General features: G+C 35.8%; 1 pseudogene; it reads right to left on the minus strand.

The window, feature by feature from the left end:
* Positions 1-245: 245 nt before the first annotated feature.
* Positions 246-2305, minus strand: LOC145596136 (CBL-interacting serine/threonine-protein kinase 4 pseudogene; annotated as a pseudogene).
* Positions 2306-18312: the final 16007 nt, after the last annotated feature.

Genomic DNA, 18312 nt, shown 5'->3' on the forward strand with positions numbered 1-18312 from the left:
GCTATCAAGAAAAGATGGATATACTAATATACATAATGTCAACTTGTTTTATATTGAACATATACCACATCAACAGACGGCCCACCATTTTATCAATATGACTGTTTCATCATTAATAGATTACTCCAATAATTTCTTCATTTGAGTAGCTAGACAATGACAGAAAAAAATATAAACTCAGTCTGCCTGAGATTAATTATCAGTAATGTGACAACTAATTCTCGACAGAAGTAACAAACAGAACATATAAATAAAATTTTCCATATATATTAGTTAAAATATGTTACAAGGAGATAAAAAGTCGAAATCTTTACAATGTACAGGCACTAAATCAAGCTTGTCATGGCTAATTTTCTTAGCATCTTCTTTTTTCATGGACCTTAAAGCATCACTAACATGGTTGATGATTTATAATTCTGAAGGGAAACCCCTAATAACCCCTATCTAAAAAGTTCAACACAGACAAATTAAAATTCCAGTTTACTAACACCATGAACAAAAATCTACAATCAACTGTCTGTGTATAATCTAATTTAGCTCTCTTCTTTATAGAAAAGAAACTAAGCTCATCATCATAACTAAGTTCTTTTCCTGGGGTGTTCATCTGTACAACAAATTTTCACCATCAATATCATCTAGGAAGATATATATAATAATCCTTGTATCATCGATTCGATCATCGTTTCATATACGACTCGAAAGCTCAATCATCTTCCCATTTTCCAAATTTTTCCAGTTGATTTTGGTGAAAATTTTCATCCCCCTATGATCAACCATGTGTTCTTGTTAATTTTTTTTTTTTGGTAAGGTCACATTATTTATTGGTGCCATGACACAACAATATCACCAAGACCTGACTTCAACTGCTCCCAATGAACTTCTTCTTGATCCCAACCCACTCCACCACCATCCACAACCTTCATCTCCACCACGACCAGCTCGGCCGCCACCTCGGACACCGTCACCGACAAAACAAACCTCCCTTTCCCTAACCATACACTAAAATTCCCACAACAATTCTCTCTTTTCTCAACCTCATACCCCAAATTCTCCCCTACACCCACAACCTTCTCCACCACCACCGCCTTCGCCTCCCTCGACGTAAACCTCTTTTCCCTCCTTCCTTCCGAATAATCTTGATCAAACATGCCAGACAAATTCAACCCCGATGACATGGTTATAATCTCGAAAGCATTCATACTCTCACCACCACCGCACCTCGCTTTATCACCATTATTACCCGCTGAATCCGACATAGTATTACACCTTTCCAACAACAACATTTTCTTATACTTCTTCTCCTCCAAAGAAGCCATATCTCCAAGGCTAACAGACCTTGGGTACAACATTCCATGATTCTTAAACCAAGAATCATTAGGAATATCATCAATGCTCAACCGGCTCTTCGGAATCGGATCGAGGAGCCGGCTGATCAACCCCCTCGCTGGCTTCGAAACCCACGAGGGAAACCTGTACTCCTTCCTATGCATCTTCCGATACATCATAACCAAATTCCCATCATCAAATGGCAAATACCCTGTCAACATAACAAATAAGATTACCCCACATGACCACGCATCTGCCTTCGAACCATCATACCCATTCCGAGTCCTCCCCACAATCTCCGGCGCTGCGAAAGCCGGGGTTCCGCAAGACGTTTGCAACATCATCTTCTCCTTGGACACCGCCACCGCGCTTTCGGCCACAGCCGAAAGCCCGAAATCCGAAACCTTAATATTCCCCTCCTCATCAAGGAGAAGATTCTGTGGCTTTACATCTCGATGCGCTACACCGTTTTGGTGGCAATAATGGAGAGCGGAAACAAGCTGATGAAAATACTTCCGCGCCAACGGCTCAGGAAACCGATGATCAGCACGCCTAGAAAGCTTCCCGAATAAATCCCCACCCTTAGCAAGCTCCATGACCAGATAAATTTTCGATTTCGAAGCCAAAACTTCATGGATCTTGAGGATATTCGGATGATTAAGCCTCCGCATCGCGGCGACTTCGCCAACGATGCGAGGCTCCATAGAAGGATGAGTTTTAGATTTATCGATAACCTTAATTGCAACGGATTGATTGGTGGTCAAGGATCGAGCATGGTAGACCTTGGCAAAGCTACCCTTGCCGAGGAGTTTGCCGGATTGGTAGCGACCGAGGATGGTTTTAGCGGCGTTAGAGGATGATGAAGGTGGAGAAGAAGAGGAGGAAGGGGGTTCTGCAACCGCTGCCGCCATTGAAGGAGGAGGAAGCGGAGGAGAGAGAAAATTAAAAAAAAAAAAAGGGGTGAAAAGAAAGGACCGGCGAAACCAGGTAAATAAAATTGGGTGAAGGCACGGACAAATGTTGAGTGATTGAGGGTGAGGGTTTTATAAGGGACTTTGGTGAGTCATTTTCATAATTAATTCACAATTTTTTATTTTTTGAAAATTTTTTTATGTTGTTTTGTTGTTTGAATTACCTGAAAAGTCCTTTTGGATTTTTTTTTTTTTTTTTTTTCAAATATTGGTATAGAATGGTGTTTCGTGTTTGATGAGAGAGATGTAGCCTATAGAGGGGATTATATTGGTTTTTTGGGGTTGGAATGAAGTTATGAATGGAAAGAAATCAAGAAAGATGGGGTGATGTATGGAAAGAAATCAAGAGACATCTAGATTTGTTATTTGGGTGTGATATTTTTGCTTATTATTAGGAGGCTGATTCAACTCTATAATCTGTGGGCTGAAATTTATTTGAAATGACTGTCAGTTAGAATGATCAAAAACCTCACATGATGAATCGGGTTGGAGATAGTTGTTTTTTTTTTTTTAATGATATTAAATAAAGTAAAGACAAGTAACTTTATGTGAAAATTTGAATTGGAAACGCAATAAAAAAAATTTATAATTTGGGTTAAGTGAGCCATTTAGACTCTAAATTAACAAAAGATGAACAAAATACATAAAATAAATAAATAAAGGCAATGAAAGGAAAGAAAGCAATCCCCCTATTCTCCCTATTATGCATTTGGCTCACAATCTGTTTTGTGTCAACTTATATGCCTACATTCATGATCATTATTATAGTTAATTCAGTTTTATAGATTGTGAACCTTGTCCTGCACCCAAAAAAAAAAAAAAAAAAAAATAAAAAATAATTCAATAAATGCACAGTATAAAATTTATTTTGTCGAAAATAGATCAGATTGTGTTTTGGTGTCCAACCTAAATTAAAACTCTTAAATTAAAGCTTAAAGTTTATAATTTGTAACAAGAAACTAGAGTCATGTACTATATAATTAAATGTTCTAAGCTAAGAGAAACCAAACATTATCAATTGAACTGAATTACTTATTACTATATACATAGCCCTTAGGGCTATATATAAGCACTAAATAATTCACACTAGAAAATCGTATAAAGTTAGGATTTATGAAAATATAAACACTAATCATACTGATTTATGCACGTTTTTGTCATGAATTTCTAGCTGTATACAATTTTCAAGAGTGTATTTAATGCTTTAATGAATTACAAACATATATATTACTTGATGTTCACAATTTTATGGTGCCTAGTAAGGGCATGTTCTCATACGATTATTTCAGTTCAGTTCAGTTCCGTTCAGCTCCTAATTTCCTTCTCTTATAAAATATTCATTTTAGTTCAGTTCAGTTCAGCTCTAATAAGTTCAATTCAGTTCAGCTCAGTTTAGTCAATGAGAACAGGCCCTAAATGTAATGTTTTTAGGGCCCGTTTGGTTCGATCTTTTGAAATGCATTGGGATCCACTTGGAATCCATTTTATTTACTATATTCTTTGGTAAGTCTTTCAATTAAAGTGTGGAATTCCAAATTAAATGGGTTCTAAATCTACCTTATTCTTCCTGAATCTCATACCCACCTCACTTCTTTAGATTTACAGTCCATTTCATTAATGAGATGTAAAAATCATTCATTCGACCGAACAACTTTAGGCAAGTAGTATGTATGTGATTTGAATTCATACCTCTCTAGTATGTGAGAGATTTCATATCAATCCTTTTCAACCAAAACTTGATTACGAATTCAAGTAAGTCTGGTTTTGATGGGAAGAACAAAGATTAAGAATCTAAAACCACTAAAAGTTTTCTCAACACTCCTATATATGTTAGTTTTCAACTCGATAACAACTTTAACAAATTAAACATATTTGAAACCACAAATACTTTCTCTTGGTAGTGTGATGAAAAACCATATCAAAACATCCTATGTGTCTTTGATGCTAACTGAACACTTATATCATTTAGGGCCTGTTTTACATTTATTGAACTGAACTAAACTGAGCTGGAATGAATATTTTATGAGAGAAGGAAATTAGGAGCTAAACTGAACTAAACTAATTGGAGCTGAACTGAACTGAAATAAAGTAAATGTGAACAGGCCCTTAATTTGGCGGCAAGAGGATAGCACGTACTAAGCAAATAAAATTTGAAGCCCAATGCGGTGAACCATTGTGCTTGATTATGCTCCGACTTCACCGTTGGAAACACGCTAACAAAAATACCCGTTGATAAGGAGAGGATTGTACTCACCAAAGAACTAGTTGCGGCGTTGAAACTCTGGCGTGCTCTTAGGTTTTCGAGAAGGTTAATTAGTTGCTTCCCTTTAGGGGAGAGAGAATGGAGTGAAATTTTTTAACTTACGGAGTAATATTGCTAGTCAACAAGCACATTGAAATACAAAATGAATTCAAAAACTGTTTTTTAAAGGTTGTATCATGTAATATTATATTCGTTACACCATAGCTTAACCTAATTATTCCTAATTTAAAAGAAGAAGAAAAAATGTAAAATACAAGGAGAAATTAGTAGACCTATTTCATCACTTTGGTCAATATAATAAGTGTTTTGGGGATCTTAGTTTATAATACCATACCAATGGGACTGAGATTGTAAAATCATAATCGTTTCATCCAGATTAGAAAGCTGCCTATTATGTTAGACATATGATAGTTGTATGGACAAATTTAGGGTTATCATATCATTCGAAGAGTGAATAAGTGAATATACTAAAATGTCTTTTAATACATCAAAAGATTAATTAGTATTGACACAATTTATAGTAACATATCGATACACTTTTCCATTTCGATGATGTATAATTAATTGTCATGTTAAAATGAGTCAAACTCCTAATATTGATGTTTTCCGTTCTTATTGTTTATATATTGATGTAGAGAGAGTCATAAAAGAGGATAACAGATCAATATAGAATAATTTTCCAAATCTGACATCCACATGTTTGGCTATATCTTTAAAAACAGCTTACTAGTAAGAGCATGACCACTCTAACAATCTTCCTAGCTAGTAGATACATAAAATAACCTCTCAATGGATAAAGAGCATTTGATGATCTGAATTTCAAACAATATCCATTCGATTATAGGCATGTTTAATTTGGACTTTGCTTTACTTCAAAAGTCTTTTTTAGTATCATTTTTCGTCTTCTCTCTCTTTTTTGCCTTTGAATAGGAAGCCAAAGACACATTCATTTTATTTCTATTTTACATTTTATCTTTTTATTACGTGTATTATTATTTGGATAATATGAACTGACTTATTCACATAAATTGATTAATAACTAATAAGCATGTCTATGCACGTAGCCTTACGAGAATTGCTACATGTAATTTCTACACGTAGAGTAAGAAAAAATCTTCATAATAATTGTATCATTTTCGCATTTTTCTACATACATTATTAGTAATACCTGGAAATAACATTTATTATTTAATTGTTAAAATTACCAAAAAAGTCTTCTTCCAGCTGAAATTATCATTTGGATAAGAGTTTTCATACGTGGACTTTATTAGGATATGTTAATTTATTCATAATAATATGTATGGTGCGGTTCAACTAAGCAACGTACGATATACATGTAATACTCTTAGCTTTTATGACAGATATATAAGGTTAAATCTGAAAAGTTCATCATATATTTTCTTGATTTAGTATTTTTCTACAAATAATTATTATAGTATAGATGAATTGGTTAAAATGTACGGAGTACATACATATGCTATATCCAATTTCGACCATTCGAAATTAATGAATTTTAAGAAAATTCTTTGCAGCTTCTTTCCTAATCAAAATTGGATAATGAAGTCTGATTGAATTAGTAGGAACAACTAGCTAAGAGCTTGTCGTAGATTCATTCCTTCCCTTATTTTCTGCAGCATTTGCTTAATTAATTATTGTAAAAAGCTAGCTTCTAACATGATTTCGCGTAATTATGTATGTATATACATTTTTTTCTTATATCAATGGTAAATATACGTTAGATGATATGCTTTTATATTCCAAAAAAAGGAAAAAAAAAAGGGGGGGGGGGGGGGGGAGCATTAACTCTGCTCTATTTAATTAGCATCCATCAATCAAACATGTCTTTAGATGTGTTTGATTATATACGTATATCAATTATATTGTTATTAATTATGTACAAATTAGCTAGATAAAAGAAAAAATGATACTCATATATCTTATTTGGAGTTTGGACCAATGTAGGTGTCAGAGCGTGAAACTTTTTCGTCATCTAAAACCTAATTGGTAATAACTAATAAGTGTACGTAGTTTCCCATATATTAATATGTAGCACATTATATGTATATAAGCTTTAAAGTTTACGTAGTCAATATTAACTAAAGGGAACCATATAGATTTCAATTTGAAGATTGTATTGAAATTGTATTATTTGAGATATTAGATAATCTTGTATGCTTTGAGAATAATTTTTGTTTATACAAACAGCTAACTAGTTTTAGTAAGAAATCTTAATTAGCTTAAACTTGCATGTATGTGTACGTGGTCTAGGCATAGCATGCAAGTGTGGTACAAAAGTCAAGGTCGTATGTGCTGTGATGTGCTATCTAGTACCATTGAAAATCATGTGTTTTTACTTGCAAATGTTATGATGAACAACGTGATTTGAATAACAAATTAGCACAATTTATGGGAAGCTTAGTTTGAATGGCACATGTGAGGGGGAATTTTTGTGACATCTTAGAAGTATATGCTAAAACAATTCTCCTAATTTATAATGACGGTTAGAGAACTACAAGTCTACAAGTATCTATATTCTAGTGAATTTGTTGGAAATTATATAATTTGAATTTATTTAAATTTAATGTGTTTGTGAAAAAACTTGTTTACATTAATTTTGATTTTGCGCAATCTATCTATAAAAATAACTGAAACATACAAACATTAAGAATAACAAGGCCCTAATTGATAATTTATTTATGTGCATATTAGGGTCTATTCTTTTACGTTGAAATTCAGTTCCTATTTTTCATCATTCTCTTGTAAAATATTCATTTCATTTCATTTCAGTTCAGTTCAGTTCAGTTTAGTTCAGTTCAGCTCAGCTCAGTTCAGTCAATGAGAACAGGCCCTTAGTGCACAAATATGAGCAAAGTTCAATCTAACAAAAAATAAATATCAACCATAACAATGCCAGATGCAAAATATTTCAAAATTTTACCCCCACCAATCCATTTCTAATTGATTATCTTGTTTTGAGCCTTTAAAAGATAAATATATAATTCAAACATAGTCTCATAGTCATGTGTAAAGTTATTAGAATCATCTCAATTTTTAAAATCTCTCTTTTTTTCTTTTTTTTTTTTTTTTTTTTTTTTTGCTTTAGATATTTTAATTACAATATTGCATAAGAATTTGTGCAGAATACAAATAGGATAATATAATCAATTAGAAATGGAGTGAGCAACATACGGACTATTTCATGCAAAGAAAACATAGCGTAAGGGCCTGTTCACATTTTCTTAATTTCATTTCAGTTCAGTTTAGTTCAGCTCCAATCAAATCATTTCAGTTCAGTTTAGTTAACCTCCTAATTTCCCTCTCTCATAAAATATTCATTTCAGCTCAGTGCAGTTCAGTTCCGTTCAGCTCCAATCAATTTTAGTTCAGTTCAGTTCAATTCAGTCACCTTAGTTTAATAAATGTGATCAGGCCCTAAAGGCATCAAATTTGAGGAAAATTAGGAACAAAGTGGGTAAACTGTGGTCTATTATTTATTTATTTAGGAAAATGACCCTCAAAACAATATTTTCATTGTTATTTATTTATTGCAAAAATTTAGTTTACACACTGTATGTTCACTCACTATCTTTTGATCATATGGGTCTTATTGTATTCATCTCGATGTGTAATTCCAAAATCATAAATTTTTTTTTACAAGTCATAAACCTACTTAATTTAATTAAAATTATTAAATTTTATACGCTTGGAGCCGCCTGAGATGTGTGAATCTCAAATAATTATTGCAATAGACAAGATTAGCGAAATTAGTTGTTTTGATAGTAGCCGTGTGAAAATATCTTAGATTTGTAAAAGTAGATAAAGATTGTTTACAATTAACGATGGTAATTAAAATATCTCATAATTACCTTCACAACTATATTTTGCTGAACATGCTCTTACTAAAAATAAATAAGTTTAAGTAACTTTAGACAAACATTACTCCACAAGCTAGGCTTCAGAGGTTGTTCTCATTGACTGAACTGAAATGAACTTATTAGAACTGACCTGAACTGAATTGAATATTTTATAAGAGAAGGAAATTAAGAGCTGAACTGAACTAAACTGAAAATAATCGTATGAGAACGGGCCCTAATTTGTGAATTGTACTAACCAAAAGTAAAAGCTACTCCAAAAATTTGCTACATACATACTCCGTATAATGCCAAAAACAGAAGTGAAAATCAACGGTTAATGCAAAAGATAAGTGTACAAAATAAAGACAGGAGCAACCAAAGTAACCTAGGCACCTAGCAATATTCAACATTCACCAACCAATGTTTATCCATATCCATTTGAAGTTTCTTGTTTAGTCTTTATACCTTAGCTTATCGTACTCATGTTTTTGTGCTAATTTTTGACAATTTCGTACAACAACCAAGTTTACTCTAACCTAATCTATAATAATAAATAAAGTCAAACTCAAAGCATAATTGTTATTGAAAATCTAGTAAAATGGGTAGCACTTATCACATGATAATGTCATCTTATCAAATACGCATTGATTATATAAAAATCAAGCGTAAAGTGGAACTTTCAAAGATATGCTACGCATTTAATTCCTTTAATTAGCAATTAACTGGACTCCACGAAGTAGCTATTCTACGCGACATTATCAGCTATTAGTAAGCACTTAGCTGACAAATAATATCAATTGCTACTTTATCATCTTCCTTGAACCTTCTTACATACTTGTATCATTTTCATTAATGTGACTCCATTTGGATTTTTAAATACTCGTAGCATTTATAACTACTTCGTGTGTTTTAAGTTTTAATGGTGACTGGTGAGAATTTTATGTGATGTAACAGATACAAGAAAGATTAGCAATAAACAATATATAGATTTGCAGCAATTGCATGCATGGTTCACTAACAATGTGTTTGCTACATCGATCTAGAGGTAGAAGTTTATAACTTTTATTACTATTATGTAAAACTGCGAAAATGCAACTTGGTATATAATTAATTATTTCAGACCAAATAGAACCGCAACTCAACAAATAAACCAAATTAGAATGAAATTAATTTCAAGTCTCGGTTTGTGCATGTGGTTTATTTCACCTTTTAAGGAAGAGCGTCTTATTCTTTGACTAATTGAATTAATTAGTGCAACACTCTCAAATTATGGAAATCAAAAGGAAAACTTAAATTTAAAAAAAAAAAAAAAAAAAAAAAAAAAGACAACAAAAGAGACAAATCAATATTCCAAGATTTGAAAATTATATAGATATAGATTGCTTAATGACTATGCGCCGTAACATACTAATACAGGATTTGAATCCAGGAATGAGGGAGGGCAAGTAGAAAAATCTTGTCAAAAATGTGGGCAATACAATTAAGCTCAACCTCAGCCCCCTTATATCCACATGCCTCTCTATTTTGAAGAATTCCGTATCACCACTCGTAACTTAAGGTAAGTCCCATCTGAGAAAACCGGAAAGAACCCTGTAGATAAGCAAAGCATTACTTGAGGCAATATTTGTGTGTTGGGGTTTTAATAGGTTAAGGATTCAGTATACCTACTTTGACTAATGGTAATAATTTATAGGAAAATTTGTAAATAATTATCCGAACTTATTCCAATTTCTTTTAATAATCCCAACTTTGGATTATTCTAGAATAATCCAACTTTGGGGGGGGTGTTTTCATTCTTCAATCCCAATGACCGTTTACCGGTTGAATGGGTTATTTGTTTTTCTTTAAATGACATGTGGCGGCTTAGGGGTGCTTATGATGCGAGTCGAGTTCGAGTTTGGGGTAGCTCGACTCGACTCGTGGACAAATCGAGTCGATCTTTGACCGAGTCGAGTTTTGACCGGGCTTTGACCGAGTCGATCTCGAGTAGCTTGCAAGTTGATTGGTCTGTAAAACTCTCGATTTGGTGTAACATATTTTCATTCTCTTTAACATCTTTTCATTCTCTTTAATTTTGTCATTTAAGAGTACATGAATAATTTTTATTATTAATGTATAATCTAAAATAAAAGTTTTTTTTTAATCAAAATATCTTTATTTTTGTATATATATAATACTATATGAAAGAATTCGAGCTTCTTACGAGCTTTCGAATCGAGTAATGATCAACTCAACTCGACTCGTTAACATTTCGAGTCAAGCTCACTCGAGTCGAGTTTTGACCGAGTCAAACTCGAGTTACTCGCGAGTTGTCTCGTCTCATAAGCACCCCTATGTGGCGCAGTTTTATTGGTTAAAAAAACTAAAAAAACAAAAAGAAAAATTATTTAAAAAAAACTAAAAAAACCCACGCAGCACCGCCCAGCCACCAGAACCTTGACGCCGGCCAGCTGCCCCCACCCCTGCATCGTCGCTATTCCCCCACCCCTGAAGCACAGCTATTCCCCCTCCCACAACGCCCGTTTCCCTTCTCCCTCCGTGCCGGTGATGCGACCCACCAACTCACCACCTTCCTTCCCTCATTTTCTGACTCTCGAAACGCCTTGAAAACACCTTCCCCACCATCAAATCTCCCTTAAAACACTCGATAGGCCTTAAAATCAACTTCCCCACTTTCGAAAACCCAAAACACCCCTCCCCTACCTTCGAAAACCCTAGCCGCTAGGTTTTGCGGTGGTGGAGGAGCGGTTCGGAGTTTCTGGGAGTGGGGATTGGGTTTGCTTGGTGTTGCGTGGAGAGTGTTTCGAGGTAGCTAGGGGAAATCGGCGGCCGCTCGCCGGAAAGAAATGCAGCGGCGAACTGGGCAATGGTGGGGTTAAGGTCGGCCGGTGGTGGAAAGGGAGGAGGGCTGGTGGGCGTGGGGGCTAGTCTTCTGATTTTTTTTTTAATTTTTTGGACCAATCAAGACTTGACACGTGTCAATTGACCTGATATAATAGGTCATTGACTTTTGTTGACCGTTTTGGGATTGAAGAAACAAATCACCCCCCCCCCCCCAAAGTTGGGATTATTTTAAAATAATCCAAAATTGGAATTATTAAAACAAAACGGAGCAAAGTTGGGATTATTATCTCTAAATTTTCCTAATTTATATTAAGAGAAAAGGAATAGTTTTATGAGTGAGTACCTATTGAAATCGTCTAAACGAATAGTTTATTCAATTGCTATAACTTATACTAATTGATTAAAAAAAAATACTATTAATCAAAGTTCTATATCGATATACCTACTCAGTTAAAATGGACCACTTAAATATAAACAGTGGAGTATGTGTTTTTGCTCGCATACTTTTTTATATCCTTTTACCACTATTTTAAAGCTCTCTTAAATTATATTCGTACACATATTCCCTTTTTTGGTACTCACTTCACGCAGCTTATTTTTTTTCCACCCACTTTGTTAATAAATTGTTTTGCTATGCTATATTTGTTTGTGGACGGTTTCTAATGAAGATTTGTTACAGTAATACTATTACTATTACTATTCATGTATTAACTTTGCCTAAATATTCATTAATACTCCATAATTTGTGTATATAGTAATGCCATGAGATGTGCGTCAGTCAAACTACTACAAGTATTCAAGAATAAAGGAACTAGTAAACATAACCAAAGTTAATATGAAAATAGTGTAAAAATGTCAATATTACGCAATAATTATAATAATATGACTTAGGGCCAAGGAAAATAAATAGAATGATCGACAACCCTTTGTAACAATACATGATCTGAAAAGTAGGGTACCTGATTTGATAATCATAACATTTCAGGTACCCGGCCAATCCGATAATTCACTATCGAGATGCGATAAGCAATTTTACTTTTCTTTCCACTTAAATTTAGTTATCTAATACCTACATAAACTCCAAAATTGTTTCATCAATATCAATTTATAATTTGAATAAATTGTAATATTATAAGTAAATTAGTCTACATCATTTGTTATGTGGTTAGTTCGTGTTGAATGATCTCATAAAAACTTAATTTCAACACCTAACTTTTATATTGGATATTTGATATTTAATCCGATAATTTGTGTGCTCGAAGTTCGACATACTCTATATTATTGATTCAATTTATGAATATCATTTTTAGCATGATTGGTCATTGAATGCCCATCTTGACTATGTTATTACTTCGGATACCCTACCCACGCTTGCCAACATAAAACGTTGCAAAATACACAAACTATTGGGTCAGTCAAGCCTGACCAATAGTATCATCAGTCCACCCATAGTTTCGTGTGGCAGCATTTTGGTGGTGCGAGCTCTCCTACTTCTCTTCCCTTCTCTTTCTCTCTCCTTTTTTCTCCTCTGTCTCTCTCCTACGATTTGGTCCTGCGATTTGGTGGTGCGATTACAAGTGTGGAGTTCGCAATTTACGAGATTCGGCAAATTTCCATTTCAATCCACCAACGTTAACCCTAATTGAGGTCGTAGAAGAGTTCGCTGCTTCAATTGCTGGAGTTTGTTGCTTCAATTGCTGGAGTTCACTGCTTCAATTGCTAGAGTTCGCTGGTTCCTACCATCTCCGTCCTTCGTTGCATTCATTCCCTTTCGCGGACTTCTCATGTTCTCCTCCCGTCCACGTGGTAGCTGCGACGGAGGTCAGATGAGGTTTGATTTAATGGCGAAGATGAGGTTCAATTTGCAGCCAAGTGATATGTTTTCATGTGTGGAGGTAAAAATGCAAATGGTATTATGATTAATTGGATATATGACATGGTTAATTGTATAGATTATATCATCTATTGGCTGAATGATATCCTCTATTGGATATATGATATCATTTATGATTGTGTCTATGATATTCTTTCACTAGTAGAAAAAACTAAATGGGAAGCCCCAATTGGCAAGCGGTTTTTCAAATCCGCTTCTAAAGACCCTATTTTTAAAAAAAAAAAACTCTTTTTTAGAATGGCAAGCGGTTTAGGCGCGAACCGCTTCCCATTACATGTATTGGCAAGCGGTTCGGGGTTGAACCGCTTGCCATTTGGTGTAATGGTAAGCGGTTCAAACCCGAACCGCTTGCCAATTCAAAAAAAAAATTTGCGGGAGAAATTAACTCAGCATTCAGTAGCGGCACTTAGTCGAATTTTTGTCAAAAATTCGAACATACAGTAGCTCTAATTCACTTCCCCTCTCTTTCTCTTTTCTTGCTTCAATTCCAACTCCACTCTCAAGCATACTCCACCGCCGCCGCCGCCGCCACCACCACTCCTTTCACTCCCTTTTCTCTCTTTTTTTTTTAAATTTTCGTGGGTTTGTTTGTAGCTGCTCCTGTGCGAAAATTTGCAGCGTTCGTGGGGAGGTGTTGCTCAAGGTCGCTGGTGGTGTTCGTGGCTGCATGTTGCTGCGCTCGTGGGGAGGTGTACTGTTGCTGGTGGTTGCTGGTGTTTTCGTGGGTGTGGGTGTCATCAGTTCGTGGGTGCAGTGGCTGGTGCCTGGCTGTCACCACCACACCTCTCTCTCTCTGCCCTAATTGAAGCTACTACCTCTAATTAACTCTCACTCTCAAATTAGGGTAAGCTCTTGCTAAACTTTACTTCAATATGTATTAATTGTTTGTTTATTCCAAACTTTAAAGTTAGGGTTTCAAATTTAGTGAACACATTTATCTTAATTGTTTTATTAATTGTGATTTTTTTCCATAAAGTATGTTAATTGTTACTTTAATTGTTTAAATTTAGTGAACACATTTAGTTAACATGTTAATTAGTTTGTTAAATTTGGTTAGTAAATTATAATGTTTGAATGGATTGCTATGAATGAATGAATGGAATGTAAACCTTAGTTTGATTTTAGGTAATTTAATTAGCAATACATGAATGAATGAACTTGTGTATTGTTAGTTGAATGTCATATAAATGCAAATTATTGAATGCTTGCATCATCATTTGCCTAGATACCCGTTCGAGTCTTTCTCATTAGGAGAAAGTCTTGAATAGTCCCCGGTTGGGACTGTTCTTGGACGTTTAATCTCACTTAGGTAGTGAATGTATGTCTCTTTTTCGATTTTAAGGAAATCTCGGCTTATCATTTTCTCACCATGTTCTCTGGGTGCATATGTAGGTAAGTAATTACCTACATTGTGTACTTGGAGAACTGGGGGGAAATGCTGCCGGATTTTCCTTAAAATTGAAAAGTTGACATACCTTCACTAGTGAGATTAGACGTTCAAGGATGGGTTAGGTTGGAGTGATAAGGACCTTTTGGGAGCATTCATTTTTACGCCATATGGATGAATTATATGATATATGTACTTTGATTAACATAATTCATGTTACATTTATACATTATTTGAAATGTGTCGGTATATTTAAAGGCAATTTAAAACGACAATGGATCGCGGTTGGATGTATGGTAGACGTGATACATTCGAATTCTTTAATGGGCTTCAAGAGTTTTGCAAGAGTGCTTCACAGTATCAGCTCAGTACGGGTGAAAATTACCTTTATTGTCCTTGTGTCAATTGTAATAATGTCACAAGGGTCGATAGTGTTGGTACCATCATGGCTCATGTACAATGTCATGGGTTTAGGCCTCAATATCATGTGTGGGTTTGGCACGGTGAAAAGGGATCGTATAGAGAGAATGTTGTTGGGAATGAGACGCATTGTAAAAGTGCCGAGATTCGTGTGGAAGAAGAATATGGGAGTGATGATGATGGAGATGGGGATGAGGATGGGGATGAGATCGAAGATGTTGGTTATGATCACTTGGATGAGATGATGCGTGATGTTGAAGGTGAATTTGGTGACCGATCTGATGTATTTGACTCATTATCAGAGGCTGCCAAAAAGCCTTTGTATCCTGGGTCCAAAAAATACACAAAACTCTCAGCCGTGCTAACACTTTTTAATATTAAGTCGAAGCATAACTGGAGCGACACTAGTTTTACTTCTTTGTTGACCGCGTTATGTGACATGTTGCCTGATGGGAATGAACTTCCTAATTCCTACTATTATGCAAAGAAACTCATGTGTCCATTTGGTTTGGAATATAAGAAGATACATGCATGTCCTAATGATTGTGTTCTGTATCGAAACGAATATGAAGAATTGGAGGAGTGTCCACGTTGCGGTGAGTCGCGCTACAAGCAAACAAGCTGCAATGTTGGTATGAATGGACCTCCTGCCAAGGTGTTGTGGTATCTTCCCATTATTCCAAGGTTAAAGCGTCTATTCTCAATACCAAAAGATGCTAAGAACTTGAGATGGCATGCAGAGGGGAGAAAGAAAAATGGTTTGTTGAAGCATCCGGCTGATTCTCCACAATGGAAGAACATGGATATGAAGTTTAGGGAATTTGGTGATGAAGTTAGAAATTTAAGGCTTGGGTTGTGCACGGACGATATGAATCCATTTGGCACTCTTAGTACCAAACATAGTACATGGCCGGTACTTTTAGTGATCTACAACTTGCCTCCGTGGTTGTGCATGAAACGGAAGTACATAATGCTTTCACTTTTGATAACGGGGCCAAGGCAACCTGGAAACGACATAGATGTTTACCTTGAGCCCCTTGTTGATGATTTGAGAAAGATGTGGGATGAAGGAGTTTCCGTTTTTGATGCCCATAAGAACGAGATGTTCATATTGCGTGCTGCCCTTATGTGGACCATCAATGATTTTCCCGCATATGGCAACTTGTCCGGGTACAAGAACAAAGGGAAGAAAGCATGTCCCATATGTATCGATGACACACCAAGCGTGTACCTTCACAACTGGGGCAAAGATGTGTACGTGAGGACCCGAAGATTGCTTAGGCGCGATCACCCATATCGTAGGCAGAAAAAGGCCTTCAATGGGAAAGTGGAAGAGGGGGTTGCACCTAGGGCATTGAGTGGAAAAGAGGTTTATGCTAGAGTGAAGGGTATACCATGTGTTTTTGGTAAAACAACGAAACCAATAGACCCACATGCTCTTTTTAAAAAGGAATCAATCTTTTGGAAGCTTGAGTACTGGAAAGAACACGATGTTAGACATTGTCTCGATGTGATGCATATAGAGAAGAATGTTTGTGATGCAATTGTTGGGACAATTATGAACATTTCTGGAAAAACAAAGGATGGAAAGAGTGCACGATTAGATTTGCAAGCTTGGGGGGTTCGTCCGGAATTGTGGGTTAACACAAAGGTAGTGAAGGCAATGGTAAAGGAAAAGGGAAGCGAAGATGGTGGACAAAAACGTAAGGGGAAGCGCAAGGACAAGGCCACGGGTAGCTCAAAGAAGAAAGTTGATGGAAAAGGCAAGAATAAAAAGGTTTATTTACCTCCAGCTTGCTACACATTGTCAAAGGAAGAAAAACGAAAGTTTTGTGCTTGTTTGTATGACATTAAAGTTCCATCTGGGTTCTCGTCAAACATGAAAAGATTTGTGTCCTTAAATGGAGAATTGAAGTTGACAAGTATGAAATCCCATGATTGTCACATGATGATGCAAGTATTCCTACCGATTGCAATTCGTGGTATTTTACCGAAGCACGTGAGAGAAGTTATTACAAGCCTTTGTTCGTTTTTCAATACTATATGCAGCAAAGTGCTTGATCCCTTTACACTTGATGCGCTCCAGGCGAATGTTGTTGTAACTATGTGCAAATTTGAGATGTATTTTCCACCGTCACTTTTTGACATAATGGTGCATTTGATTCTTCATTTGGTTCGAGAGATTAAGTTGTGTGGTCCAGTCTTTATGAGGTGGTGCTATCCTTTTGAAAGACACATGGGTACATTGCAAGATAAAGTCAGAAATCCAGCCCATCCGGAAGGTAGTATGGTACAAGGAATAGTGGCTGAGGAGATTGGTAATTTCGTGGCAGAGTATGTTGCCGTTGCCGAACCTATTGGGCTTCCCACTTCCCGACATGAAGGGAGACTTGATGGTCATGGCACAATCGGGTCGAAACGGATCTCACCTACTCGAGATCAGTTCTTGCAAGCTCACCTATTTGTGCTTCATCATGTTGTTGAGGTTCACCCTTATTTAGAAGAGCATATGGATAGTTTGCGTGTCGAATTTCCATCTAAAGGGGAAAGGGCACTAATGCAGTTGCATAATAAGATGTTTGTGAAGTGGTTCCATGATCGTGTGATGCATCAATTGGAATTGGATGAGGGTGTCTCTAGTACAATAAAATGGCTAGCTTATGGTCCAAAGGAAGATGTTCATTCATTTGAGGGATATGACATAAATGGATACACATTCTGGACTGAGCGTCGGGATCAGAAATCCTCATGGACTCAAAACAGTGGTGTCACTCTTGTGGCTTCATCAACAGAATTTGCAAGTGCAAAGGATACATCACCAGTTGAGGCACTATTATCCTACTATGGACGAATTCAGGAAATATGGGAACTAGATTACCGTGAGTTCAAGGTAGGTCTATTCAAGTGTAAATGGGTCGATAATAACAGGCGCAACGTCAGACATGACGACTTCACTCTTGTAGACCTTGGCCACTTGCGGGATAGTTTGGAACCATTCATCCTTGCATCTCAAGCTAAGCAAGTGTTCTATGTAACTGACCCAGCCGATCCTAAATGTTCCATTGTCCTTGCTGGCAAAAGAAGAATTTTAGGGGTTGGAGATGTTGAAGACGAGGAAGAATATGATGCATTTGATGATTCACCCCCTTTCACTGCTCCTAGACTTGATGTAGCAAATGATGTAGACAATGACACTACTTATATTCGATCAGACCACAACGAGGGAATACTCGAATGAGGTACTTTTATTGATGCATGATTATAAAAATCTCTAGCTTGATTAGATGTGAACTATAAATTCATGAAAATAAAGATGTTGGAAAAATTAGAATCTCATTTATGTCATTTTGAGC

The sequence above is a fragment of the Chenopodium album genome, chromosome 19 (assembly GCF_948465745.1).
Source record: "Chenopodium album chromosome 19, dcCheAlbu1.1, whole genome shotgun sequence".
Lineage (NCBI taxonomy): Eukaryota > Viridiplantae > Streptophyta > Magnoliopsida > Caryophyllales > Amaranthaceae > Chenopodium > Chenopodium album.